This window comes from Protopterus annectens, chromosome 17.part0 (assembly GCF_019279795.1).
Source record: "Protopterus annectens isolate FY-2018-M chromosome 17.part0, PAN1.0, whole genome shotgun sequence".
In the NCBI taxonomy this organism is placed as follows: domain Eukaryota; kingdom Metazoa; phylum Chordata; order Ceratodontiformes; family Protopteridae; genus Protopterus; species Protopterus annectens.
The window spans coordinates 251,693,050-251,705,726 of record NC_056751.1 but is presented as its reverse complement, the minus strand read 5'-3'; the positions used below and the strand labels follow the sequence as shown (position 1 = coordinate 251,705,726).

General features: G+C 40.7%; 1 protein-coding gene across 1 annotated transcript in view; it reads right to left on the bottom strand.

The window, feature by feature from the left end:
* The window catches only part of CSTF3 (cleavage stimulation factor subunit 3), a 1,368,849-nt gene that overhangs the window by 108,914 nt on the left and 1,247,258 nt on the right, over positions 1-12,677 (bottom strand). The gene's annotated exons all lie outside the window — the stretch shown is intronic.

The window sequence follows — 12,677 nt, the reverse complement described above, 5'->3', positions numbered from 1 at the left end:
AATTAAAAAAAAAATGTGAATGATTCTTGTGCTCCAGGGATAAACTAATACACAGCTATATGCACTTAGGGTTTTGCAGAAATTTAGTAGTACAAGTTAAAATATATAAAAAAGTCAACAATCATCAAAACCTCACAAGATACAATACACAGAATTATCTAACCCATACATATTAACTTTCAGGCAAACCTTTCAACCTCCACTTATACAGCCACAATACCATACTCACCCAATGATCCAAACTCTAATCCTAAACAATAACTTCAACTCTGTCTTAACCAACACTCTAATCCTAATCCTATCCCAAACCCCAGCTCCAGCTCTGAAGCCATTGGCCAAATGCCATTTCATTCATACAACTTAAACGTAAACAGGACTTAACTAAACAGCCTGAAGAGAAATTGCTTCATTCCCTCCTAAGTTATATCAGATTTAAACACACATCTCCATCCTAACTAGGACAAGGTAGAATAAGATGAAACTGAAAGCAAGTACAAGGGAAGTAAAGTCATCCCGCCTAAATAGATTAAGGTCATCCAAAAGAAAAGAAAGGAATCAGTCCACCACCAAAACATTGAGCAATTTCAGAAGAACTCAAAAACAACATAATGTCTCAGTGCAGAATTCAGAAAAAAGACTAAAGAGGGATCAAAAGAACATGTCTGCTGTGTCTCACATGTGGAGGAATGTGCATGCGCAGACTAAGAGGGTGTAGGTAGTCTTTGCAGTGATGTGAGTGCTCACATCACCACTGAGGGATAGGTTCATTAATGAAAAATGCTCTCACTACTGAGAGGATAGAGCATAGAAAGCATCCTCTTGGATGCCTGGATGATGATGGTCACCTTAGAGGCTTAATGGTCAGCAGGCATGACAGCAAAAACAATACAATTAATATACAGCTTCCTGAAAAGAGCATACTTCTATTAAAAAAAGAACACACCAGCTACTTGAACCTTTCACTAGTCTCCACATTTCATCCAGCCTGACTAGTGGAAATGAGAAAAAAAGCCCTATATGTACATCTTTATTCATGAAAAAATAGACTAGTGATGGAAGTGTAAGGAAGAAATTAAATCAAACATCCAAGAGCTGCATCTCAAGGACTCAAAGACATTTTATATGCTTCAAAAACAGACCAAGAATGAAGAAAGAATGAGGAATGGACACTCGCAATATCTGCAAGTCATCTTATCTAGCAAGCTTACAACTGACATTTAAAGGGATCTGGAAAGGAAAGCTGGTATAGCTGTTAGCACTGCTGTCAGCACTAGGTTCTCCTGTTTCCAACTTGGTGACTTTTGTATGGAGTTCTCTTTGTCCACTAAGGTTTTAATCAAGAGATTCTTTCCTTTAAGGTCTTACCAATTCTTAAGACAAGCTAACAATACTCCAAAATGCAAAATGGTGCATATGACAGTGTGTGTGTGTGTGTGTGTGTGTGTGTGTGTGTGTGTGTGTGTCTGTGTGCGCACGTGCATATGGCAATTAAGTTGCTTGACCAGTTTTCATTATTTTTATAGTGTTTATTAAAGTTTTGTGCCTCGCACAAGCACTTGTTCATGTGTTGTTCAGTTTGAATTAAGTTGCATCCCGTCCAGGATTAGTTATCTACCTTTGAAAAACTATGTGCCAGATTAAGGTCTGGCTCCATTACTATGCTGAACAGGATAAAACAGGTATCATAAAATAAATGAATGACTGAATGAAAAGGAAAAACAATTGTGTTAAATCAGATGTTACATTTTGACCACACAATTTTCAAGAAGCTAAATAGTAAAGACTTTATTGCAGTCTAACATCTTCTCCAAAACCTGCCAAAAACAATCAACCCTTACCTCCATCACATTAAAAAAGGAAAATGCCAGCAAAGGATATCCCAATAACTTCTGTCTGGTTCATCCACTTTGCCCCATTCCTGCATACCCCTAGAAGACAGCTTTCAACATAATCTCACAACTTGGCACTCCATTACTTCAGACGTTTTTTTTTTCCTCCAGACTATTTCAGAAAGATATTTCAGTAGTTTTAACAAATGTCAGATTCATCCAAACCCACTTACCATCCCCTCCTTCAATCAGATACAACATGCACTTTCTGATGCAGAAGTTACTGCAAAAGAAAGCAATATGCTGGGTTTCAGAATATTATATTTTTTAAACTCTGGAGTCTTTCTAGTTCCAGAGGAGGACAGACCAATATTAGACCTGTAAAATCTGTTTGTCGTAACAAACTGTTATAACAGTGATAACTCTGAAGACAGATTTACCTTTCACAGAAATATATATTTCATAAGCATTCCAAGATTATGAAGGATGCCTACATCCATCCACATTTCAAAAAGGTCCGGCATGCCAGGATGCTAATTCTTACTTTGTAAATCTTTGAATTTGTCTATCTACAGCCCTCAAATTGATTACTAAATGTTTAACTCTAGTCTTTACCCATTGCTCCCCCAAAAATAAGAACAAATATATTGCTCTCTTCCCCTACCCAAACATCTGTCTGACGGTAGCTCAGACTCGAGCAAAAGCAGACGTTTTGTACTTACCATAACGACAGATCCATGTTTTCTGATTTCCATCCGGTTCAGCTGTGGGTTGTTGGATCCAACCTTGGCACTGATCTTGAAGCTTTTCAGTTCCAGAGATCTGACTCCTCCCCTACTCATAATTCCTTTGTCGCCACTCTACTACCCAAGATTGAGTTGTGGCCCTGATGAATAATCTGTATCAAAGTATCAGCAGATACCTCACTCTAATGAAAAAGGGGTGTTATTTTGGTCAGTTTCTAAATTATATGACCTAGGCCATGACATGGCTGTAGAGCACTGGCAATGGTGAATGCTTATTGACAGGGAATGCCAAGGTTGGCCGGGTGGGAGGTATGTTGAATTGGATGAAAATCAGACAACATAGATCTATTGTTATGGTAAGAACATAAATTTTGTATTTAATGTTGTCTGGTTTTGTCCTATTCAGCTGTAGGACAGATTCCCACACATACAGTCTCAAGGAAGGACATTCTTAAGAATGATGGAGCCAAAGAATGAACAAGATCTGGATTGTTCATCCAGCTTATAATACAACACAAATATATGAAATGTTGACCAAGTATGCAGCTGCACAGAGCTTGCTAGATGTGGCCACAGCATTTGTGGAATGACCTTTAAGGCCTAGTCTGTAACTATAAACCCTTTTTATTGTACACAAAAGTAATGCAATCTGATAACCATTTAGACAAAGTAACTTTAGCGACTGCTTTGCCAATTTTTGTTTGGAGAATGCCATAAAATGTTGATCAGACTTCCTGAAAGGCTTAGTTCTGTGAAGATACAACCAGAGTTAGCAATGGACATCCAAGCAAATAAAGCATGTATTTGCCTTTATTACAAAATCGTGGAAAAAAGTTTAGTAGATTTACAGCCTGATTCAGATTAGCTACTGCTGCCACCTTTGGTATGAAAGAAGTATTGGTTCTCAGTGAAACCTTATCCTTATGACAAACTAGGTAAGGAGGTCTTCAGGAAAGTGCTTGCATCTTTGATATATATTTAGCTGAAGTGAAAGCCACCAGAAAAATTGTTTTCCAAGACAGAAACTTCAAATCCGCTGTCACCATTAGCGCAAAAGGTGGCCGGGTCAATGGTTGTAATATAATAGTAATGTCCCAAGAAGGAGCAAGATCTCTGACTGGGAGCCAAAGAATGAAAGTCTCTTTTAAAAAGGCTTTGGAAATATTCATCGAAGCAACAGAAGAGTTGTTCTGGCCTGTGGAAAATCTAGAGATGGTTGCTAGCTGTTCCTTGACAAATGAGTAGCCAAATCCATTGTGAAAAAGTTCTGATAAAAACCCTAAAATGGAGGGAATAGGCACTGAAAAGGGGTCTTGACGTTAGGATAAAGCTTTAACAGAAAATCTTTTCCATTTGCTGTGGTACATCTTGGTGGTGGCATGTTTTTGAGAGGCTGATAATACCTGTGTCTACTGTTAGAATTTGAGGAACCAAGCAGTTAATTTTATGACTTTCTGATGTGGGGAAGTTAGTCTGGATGGGTGAGACAAGAGATCTGGATATTAATCCAGTTTCCTGGTTGGATGTACTAGAACAGGCCACAGGAATGGAAACCATGTCTGTTGAGGCCAGAAAGGGGCAATGAGGATCACCTTGAGCTTGCACATTTTTGACTTCTGTATAAATGTATTCATTAGAGGCAATGGGGGAAAGGCACTGAGGAAACCTGACCACCATTTATGGACCAAAGCATCCCTCAGTGACTGTGGAGGGATCAGGGCAAAGTAACTGCTGCACTTGTGGTTTAGATGAGATGCAAAAAGACTGCAACAAGGCTGGGCCCAGCAACTGAAGATCAAGTTCATCATTGTTGGATTGAGGAACTACTCATGAGGCATCAGTATAGATTTGCCCAATTTGTCCACTAGAACACTGGATGACCCCAGGATGCGTGTTGCTACGAAAAAGTGGTGCAAAGATATCATCCCTTGCCAGACTCTCTTGATTTTGTGGCATAAGGTGCAAGAACAAGTTCTTCTCTGTTGATATACCAGATTACTGACATGTTGTCTATACATACTTGAATCACACCTCTGGGAAAACAGTTCAGAAAGGCCTGCAATGATAGAAGGACTGCCCTCATCTCAAACATTGATGTGAAGACTGACTTGTGTGTGACCTTGTGCCATGAACAGTCTTCCCTTCGAAATGCCCTACTCCCACCCTAGAAGAAAAGCATCCATTGTCACAACTGCCACTGGGAACTTGTTCAGAAAGGTCTTCTGTTTATCACCAAAGGAGATGTTATCCACCAAGACATATGCCATCTGCAGATCTGAGTCAATTTTATTGTAGCATGGAGTGGATGGATTCTTTGAGACCACTGTATCATTAAAGTCCATTGGAAGACCCTTGTAATGTATCTTGTAAGAGTAATCAAGAGTACTGTGGACGGCATAAGACCCAGCAGTTGAAGGATCTACCTTGCTGGAGGACAGGGGAGGATGAAAAATTTGCATGCCAGTGAGACAGAGAGAGAGAGAGAACTGTAGATATTGGAAGGCAAGCAATCTGTAAGGTTGTCTCCAGGTGGCATCTGACAAATTCTGTCTGTTGTGAAGGTGTAAGCTGATTCATGGGGATGTTGACAGTGGTCCATAGCTTCTGCAATAGTCAGAGCAAAAGATCTTGTGGAGTGACAAGTGACTGTCAGTTGTAGCTGTGAGAGGCAAATCATCAAGATATGGGAAAACATGGATCCCTAGTAGGAACGAGTGTGCTGCTACCACTGCCATGACTTTGGCGAACACCTGAGGAACTGTGGTGGGTCCAAATGGCAGAGCTCTGAACTGATACTGGTTGGCTCCCAGACTGACACGAAAAACCCTTCTTGAAAGCTTCTCTATCTTCACATGATAATATGCATCCAATATGCATCCTTGAGGTCTATCACACACATCCAATTGTCACGTCTCAGTAAAGGCTGTAGCGTAACCATATGGAGTTTTGTCTGCTTGACATACTGATTCAAATGACTCAGGTCTAAAATGGGCCTGAGGTCTCCTGTTTTCTTGGGTATTAAAAAGAACCTTGAGTAAACTCTGGATTCTCTTTGGTCCAAGGGAAATGAATGTATGACACTTTTCTAGCAGCTTGGAAAATGTCTGCTGCTGCAAGTTCCTGTTGACTGGGTGGTATGTCTAGAATTCTCTTCTTTTTGACAGGGGAAAGGGAAAATAGTACAGAATAACCTCTGGAAATAATGTTTGGCACCCATTAATCTGTGGTTATGTTTTGACAGGCTTGTGGGTGCAAAAATAAGCATTCCAAAAGTGCAGCAGTCAGGCAAGACTTCAGGAACGCTGGTACGGCTTTTCAGAGAATGGTCAATGTAAACCCTGATTCTATGGTTCGCTCTTGCTCCTCAGGCAATGTCTTATTATTGCCTCCTCCTCTGCCATGAGGGAGTTTATCTCCAGAAGTCTTCTGATAAGGACTCCGTGATTTCCTGTTTCCCACCTGCTGATTCCTAGAGTAGGTTCACTGAGGCATGGAGAAGTGGATGCCTATTGCAGACAGAGTCTTACCATCTTGCTGACTCCTGCTGTTTCTTTAATTTTGGCCTTGAAAAGAGTGGATCCATCACTAGGGGTGTTAATGAAGGATGTCTTGAAGCTTTCAGCAAAGTAGCAGACATGCATACGGGCATGCCCGTGAATGATAATGCCAGTGCCTGCAGCCCTAGCTGCACCATCAGCTCAATTCAATAGCAGTCGCATGGCACATTTGCTGAAGATTGGAGGGTGGACAGCTGTAATTCTGTCTTCTAGACCTCTGCTGGTAATCCTCCCAAGAGAAATTTGGAAATTTCCTTGGTGAGGTCTCTGAAATCTGGTGACATGAACTAGATAGTTCAGTACCATGAGAGCAAAGTTCACTGAATAAGTCCATTTCCCAAAGTGGTCCATCATCCTGGACTCGCTATTGGGGGGATGGACTGAGGAACTCTTCAGATATTTCCTTTTTCATGACCATTGCTACAACCATTGCATCTATCGAGGACCTTTGCTCCAATATTTCCTGTTTGCGAGGTTGGAGAGAGTTTTGTCTGGTGTCTTGGGGATAAGCTCCACCATGTCAGAGCCCTTCCATGCCCATTGAGCCATCAGATCAATAAGTGGATCAAGAAGCGATACCACCAGGGAGGAAGATGAGCCAGACCCAAAGGCTTCCAGGAACACAGATTTGTCAGGAGAAGGGCTAACTGTGGACCATCGTCCTCTGTTTCATTAATTCCAGAAACTTGCCAAATGGGATGTCTGTAGAGGGGGATCTTAGAAGCCTTTACCCTCATCCAAATCCTTGTCTTTTGTGGCAGACTCAGGTGAAGGGTCTAGGTGCTTCCATTTGCATTGTTTGTTTTCTATGAACAGTCTGGGTGAATAGAGGGTTCATAATCAGACTGAGAGCTAACATAGCTAGAAACCTGGGAAGCCTGTGGGACTGACTGTCCCTGTCTGAAAGAAGGATGAAAAACAGAAGCTGATCCAAGCTGGGGTTTGGACAGTGCCAACCTTGAAGACAGCACCTTGTCCCTCAGACATCGACAGTACTTGGAGGAAAGCCTCAAAGGCAGAAGAAGCCTTTGGCTCTTTTGCCTTCCTCCTGACCCTGGACAGAATGGAAACCTTAAAAATAATGGGTCTTGACCCCCGAGACCAGCTCAGCATTGAGCTATCTAATACCAAAGCCCCAAGGGCAAGAGATGACTCCAACAATTTTGGGGTTGAACCCTCCCCCTGAGTGTTGGCACTGAAGCTTTGGCTCCAAGATTCTTCCAGATCTGAACACATCAGACCCAAAAGAAGAAGGGAGCTAGTCAGCTAAGTTACTTGAACTATCAGCACCAACAAAGGTGCTCTGGGGCAGATCAGGCCAAAGCTACAGGTGCTGACAGGCGAACCAGTACCAAAAAAGAGCATAAAGGAGGGGTAGGAGTAGATGGGCCAGTAATTGATACATTCCCAGAGGATGTCACTGAGAGAACCAACGCTGTAGCTGCTTCCTGCAAAATGTTCTCATCATTTTGTTAATGTCCTGTTTGGGCAAACTCCTTGAAGACTATGCCACTGACAGTGGTCTTGTGTAGCACTTCTTCTGAAGAACAGGAGAGTGAAGTCTGGGGTAGACTACTTCCAGTGAGTATCGTTTGGAGACATATGGTGCTGACAGACTGTCTGCTCCGATATCCTCAGTGCCTTTGGATCCGATTTCGATGATTAGGAAGGACCACAAGACCTCTTATGGGACTTCTCAGAGTCCCCATTCTGTTTTGACTTCTCCTTATGTTTTTCATTATCCTTATCTGCAGCTGGGTTACTCCCTGGCTTCCTTGTCCTTGGTTCCAGCAGAAGTAGAGGAGGAAGCAGCAGGGATCGCAGATCCTGTCTGGGGAGGAAGGAGTCCATTAACAATCAGTTTTTCACTCCAAGTCTGTAAAGCTCAGGCACAGAAGAAAGCATGGGCTTGGCAAGAAGCATCCAAATGGGCTGCCCCTAAACATATACACATACGGAATGTGGGTCTGTTGGGACCAGCTTACGCCCACACTCTGTGCCCTTTTTAAATTCATGATCACCAACCATAAGGAAAAAGGTAAAATACACTCACTCACACAATAATAATAACTGACTGACTAAACTAATATAACAAGTAATTATACACTGAATATAACTATTCTAAACACTTCTATAAAACACAAAACTATGACCTAGAAAAAAATAAATATTATCTAAACAGCATTAAGAACTAGAAAACACACCTAAGCTACCTATGAAAAACCTAAAGACAGTTTTATCATAAACTAGACAGAGTAAAACTTCCTTGGTAAGGGAGGAGTTGTTGAAAAAGTACAACAAAGGATACATAATAAAGGAGCCCTCGGATGCATGATTGAACACTTCAGGTGGCAAACGAGTCTGAGGTTGTAGGGTGGAAACCAGGCAATTACAGGCAGGGGAATAGTCACAGCCCTGGAACAGAAAAGCTTCAAGATCTGTGCCGAGGTTGGATCTAGTCAGATCAGATAACCCCATAGCCGGCCTTAGGCATAGGCCAACTAGGCAGCAGCCTAGGGCACCGCTGTAGCAGGGGTGCTTTTCCAGTATTTACTTGGTGTAGGTAGACCAAGATGGGGGTGCCGTGGAGCCCTTTTGCCTAGGGCACCAGTTGACTTAAGGCCGCTCCTGGATAACCCACAGTTGAAATGGATGAAAACAGACAACATTGGATAGAAAGTTATGCATTTACCATAATGCTAGATCCTTGCCATCTTCTCCATCTAGCTAAAAATATGGATATATCGGATCCATTCAGATCCGACATCAGCAACTTTTTAACAGTAACCACTTGAAACTAAAAGCAAACATAGCGCACCACCAAAAATACAAACTGGTAGGAACACTGTACAACAATCCAAGAAAAGTGCCAGCCAAGTCAAGATTAAAACAGTAATTTGAGCACTTTCGTTTCAAGTATGAAACTTCTTCAGAATAACAGACCAACACACAAATTCAGTTTACATACACGATATCATTAATCACATGGCACATCAAGGAAAAAACAAAGGAATCAAAGTTAAAAACCTGAATAAAAACATTACATTAATACTACATACCTTAAAATTCAGGTACAGATAATACAGCCTTACATAAGCCCTAAAGATTTTAGCTTAAATATACAATTAATAGAATTTTTTTCATTTTAAACTATGATTGACCATTGCATTTTTTTATCTGCCAGAATAGTTCATGAACTTCAAAGAAAAAATCCACAGCGCCACCCCATGGACTAGGTCATGAAGTTTCTATACCAAAAAATAAAAAAATGCTTAGAAAATGCAGAAATGCGTTTAGCCAGAACATTTTGATGTCTTTCTTACCAATGATGTAAACATGTTCCCTAATCCCATTTTTTTTCCAATATAGAAACAGGCACATTTCTGACAAATAGCTGCACGAACAATACCCTTAGAATGACAAGTACAACAGAAAGTACAGCTGATATTACTACTACTCTCAGTAACCCCATCAGTGTTCAAAAAAAACTCTGCAAAGTATTTCAATGACCACATATAAAAGTCCCCCATTTACCTCAATTGTAGTTTTGGCCAACATTGCTACGTTCAAATAGCTCAAGACACACTCCCCTTTGCACTGTAAACAATGGGGAAACTCCCACCATTTTCACTATATTGTCTGACTAAAATCACCCCAGTTTCTTTTGAGCAATATTTTTAATGCCTGAAAATCTATATTATAAGTGGTAATAAAAGCTGTCCCCCCAATTCTCAGAAGGGGATTGCTTAATAATATTACAGCTATGTGTATTCCCCAAAAGTGGGGTGTATGTGCCAAGTTCTCTGTTAGAAACCACCTCGTCCATAATATCCATAAAAAAATTTTTAGGATACCCTTTTCTCAGGACCATGTTCTTGAATTTATCACACTCCAAATAAAAAAAAACAAACCATCCTAGCAGCCCTAAGCAGTTGTCCTTTAACCACTTCTTTTTTTCTGATGCAGAGAGTGGCTTGCTTGTGAAATGTAAAAATACATGCATACGTACACATATTTCAAGCATGGGCATTAAAGCCCTTCTAGCTTGCCAATATACCAAAACACTTGTTCCCATAATAAGTGTCCAGGCTGTTCTTAAAAATATCTAAACTAGTACTTGCTTGAATGCAATTTGGTAGTCTGTTCCATGTATCACCTACTCTGTCAGAAAACCAATTAGTACACTTCTCATTCCTATAGTATCTTCTACATAGGTTATCTGATGATTCTCTAGTACTTTTTGATAACCCCAAACATTCCCAGAGGTAGTCTCTAAATGCCCTACATACCTGAATAAGATCTCCTCTTAGATATCTGTAAGGGACACTGTACATATTCAGATATTTTAGTCTTTCATAAGAACTTAAATTTTCACATCCATGGATGCTCTTGGTACATTTCCACTGCACTCATTCCAGTTTACTTATGCTTCTTTTCTTATAGGGTTTCCATATTGTTATTCCACACTCAAGTTTGGCTCTAATGTAACTAACAAACAATGACCTCATCATTTTTGATTTCCTAGACTTTATAAATCTTTTTATACAACCTATAGTTCTACAGCTATCATTAACCAATTGGTTGATATGATTAGAAAAACTCATAGCTAGATCTAACCACACACCCAGGTCCTTAAATTAGTCTACAGTTTCAATCACTGTGTGCTGTATTAAATATTCACCTTTCAATTTATGTCTCCCAAAACTTATATGCTTAGTTTTTGATGTACTTAATCATATTATTCTCCTGTGCCCAAATGGTCAATTTAGTCAAGTTATTTTGTAGACGTGCCTTATCTGTAACACGTGTAATCAGTTTACCCAATTTCAGGTCATCTGCATATAGATTGTAGAACACCTGAGATGAAAAAGGACTGAAAGATGCAATAAAAGCAAGTAAGGGGTTAGGACAGAGCCCTGTGGGACACCCTGACTGTAACCAAGGATTTCATCTGTACAGCTGCTGTATGACACATATACATATGTTGGTTTCCTGAAAACAGAAGACAAATCTGTTGTTAGGTCTGCCTTTAGTTAAGTAGTGTAGGGTTTCACCAGAAACTGAGTGCGTAAACTTAAAAAAGGAAGTTGTGTTGTTAACGTAATCAAGAAAGTCCTTTGTCTTATCATAATGGTCAATCCAAAAAATACAGGTATCTAGTGTAAAAGAACCAAAAGTCAGTAAACTTAGAATTTAGAATACATTTGTTCTTCCACATCCCCATAACAATATTGGCAAAAATAGGGGGATCAAGATCAACCCATGGCCACTTCTTTTTTTCTAAAAATCAAACCATCAAAATAAAGTTATTTGTAAGAACCTTGTCCATCAAGTGCACAATAACTGATTTCTCTACCACTCAGTACACTATTTTCAGTAAGAAACTCAAATAACCACTCTAGACCCTGTTGATGTTGTATTACTGAAAATAGGTCTTTGGCGTCTATTGTCAAAAATAAAAGGCTTTCACTATACAAATCTTCCGAAATTCATGTTAAAAAATCCCAAGAGTCCTTGAATAAATATTCACGCCCTAAAATATTCCCCTTGGTTGACTTTATTGATTTTAAACTCAAAGGGACCATTCAAGGACTTTAATATTTAGTCAAGGACTGTTGACTAAATGATCAAGCACATCCAGTAATGGACTGAACTGACACCATCCTGAATTTTGTCTGTGTAACAAACCCGTTTAGCTGACTGAGGTCTCCGGTCTGTTTCGGAACCAAAAATAATCTTGAATAGACTCCAGATCCCTGCTAGTCTGGTGGGACCTCCAGGATGACTTGCTTTTCTGGCAGCTTGGAAACATCTGTAGCTGCTGTCTTCCTCTGACTGGGTGGAATGTGGGGAAGTTTTCGTTTGGTTTGTTGATGGGAAACAAAGGGAATACCATAGTCTCTGGTTATGACTTTCTGCACCCAAGAAATCTTGTGTGATAGCCAACCAGGCTTAAGGGTGCACAGATAAGTGCCCTCTGACTGCCTCCAGAGTGCAGCAGTTGGTCAACCATTCAAGAGCACTGGAAGGGTTTCATGGTAAATGAAACCTGAAGCATTTCATTCTGTGGGCCACCTCTGCCACTGGGGCAACCACCATTAAAGTTGTTTCCCCATCTGCCAGAGGAAGGGAGGTTTATCACCTGAATTGTCTTGAGCAAAATCCTGGGACCTGAAAATGACAACCTCTTTCCATACTTTTGGTTCAGGGAAAAAAATTCCTTTGAGCGTGGGTAAACCGTTGCCCACAGCATACCGTGTTTTGCTCTCCTGACATCAGAGCCAAACTGTCCAAAGCCGATGTACCTAAGGGAAGGGATGGCTCTGACAGGCGTGTGGTCAACCTGACCCCTGGAACTGACCACTTACCTCCAAGACCCCTCAAGGTCCAATGTCCAGTTGAGTGGGTAAGAGAGACAGTCGGAGTCAAAGGTGATCAAGCTATTGGCTTTGGCAAGGATACCCTGCAGGAACACTCGGCTTTTCGATCATCAGATCTGAAGGCTGGACCTGAGAAGGAGATAACTGGAGGGGGGGGGGGTTGTA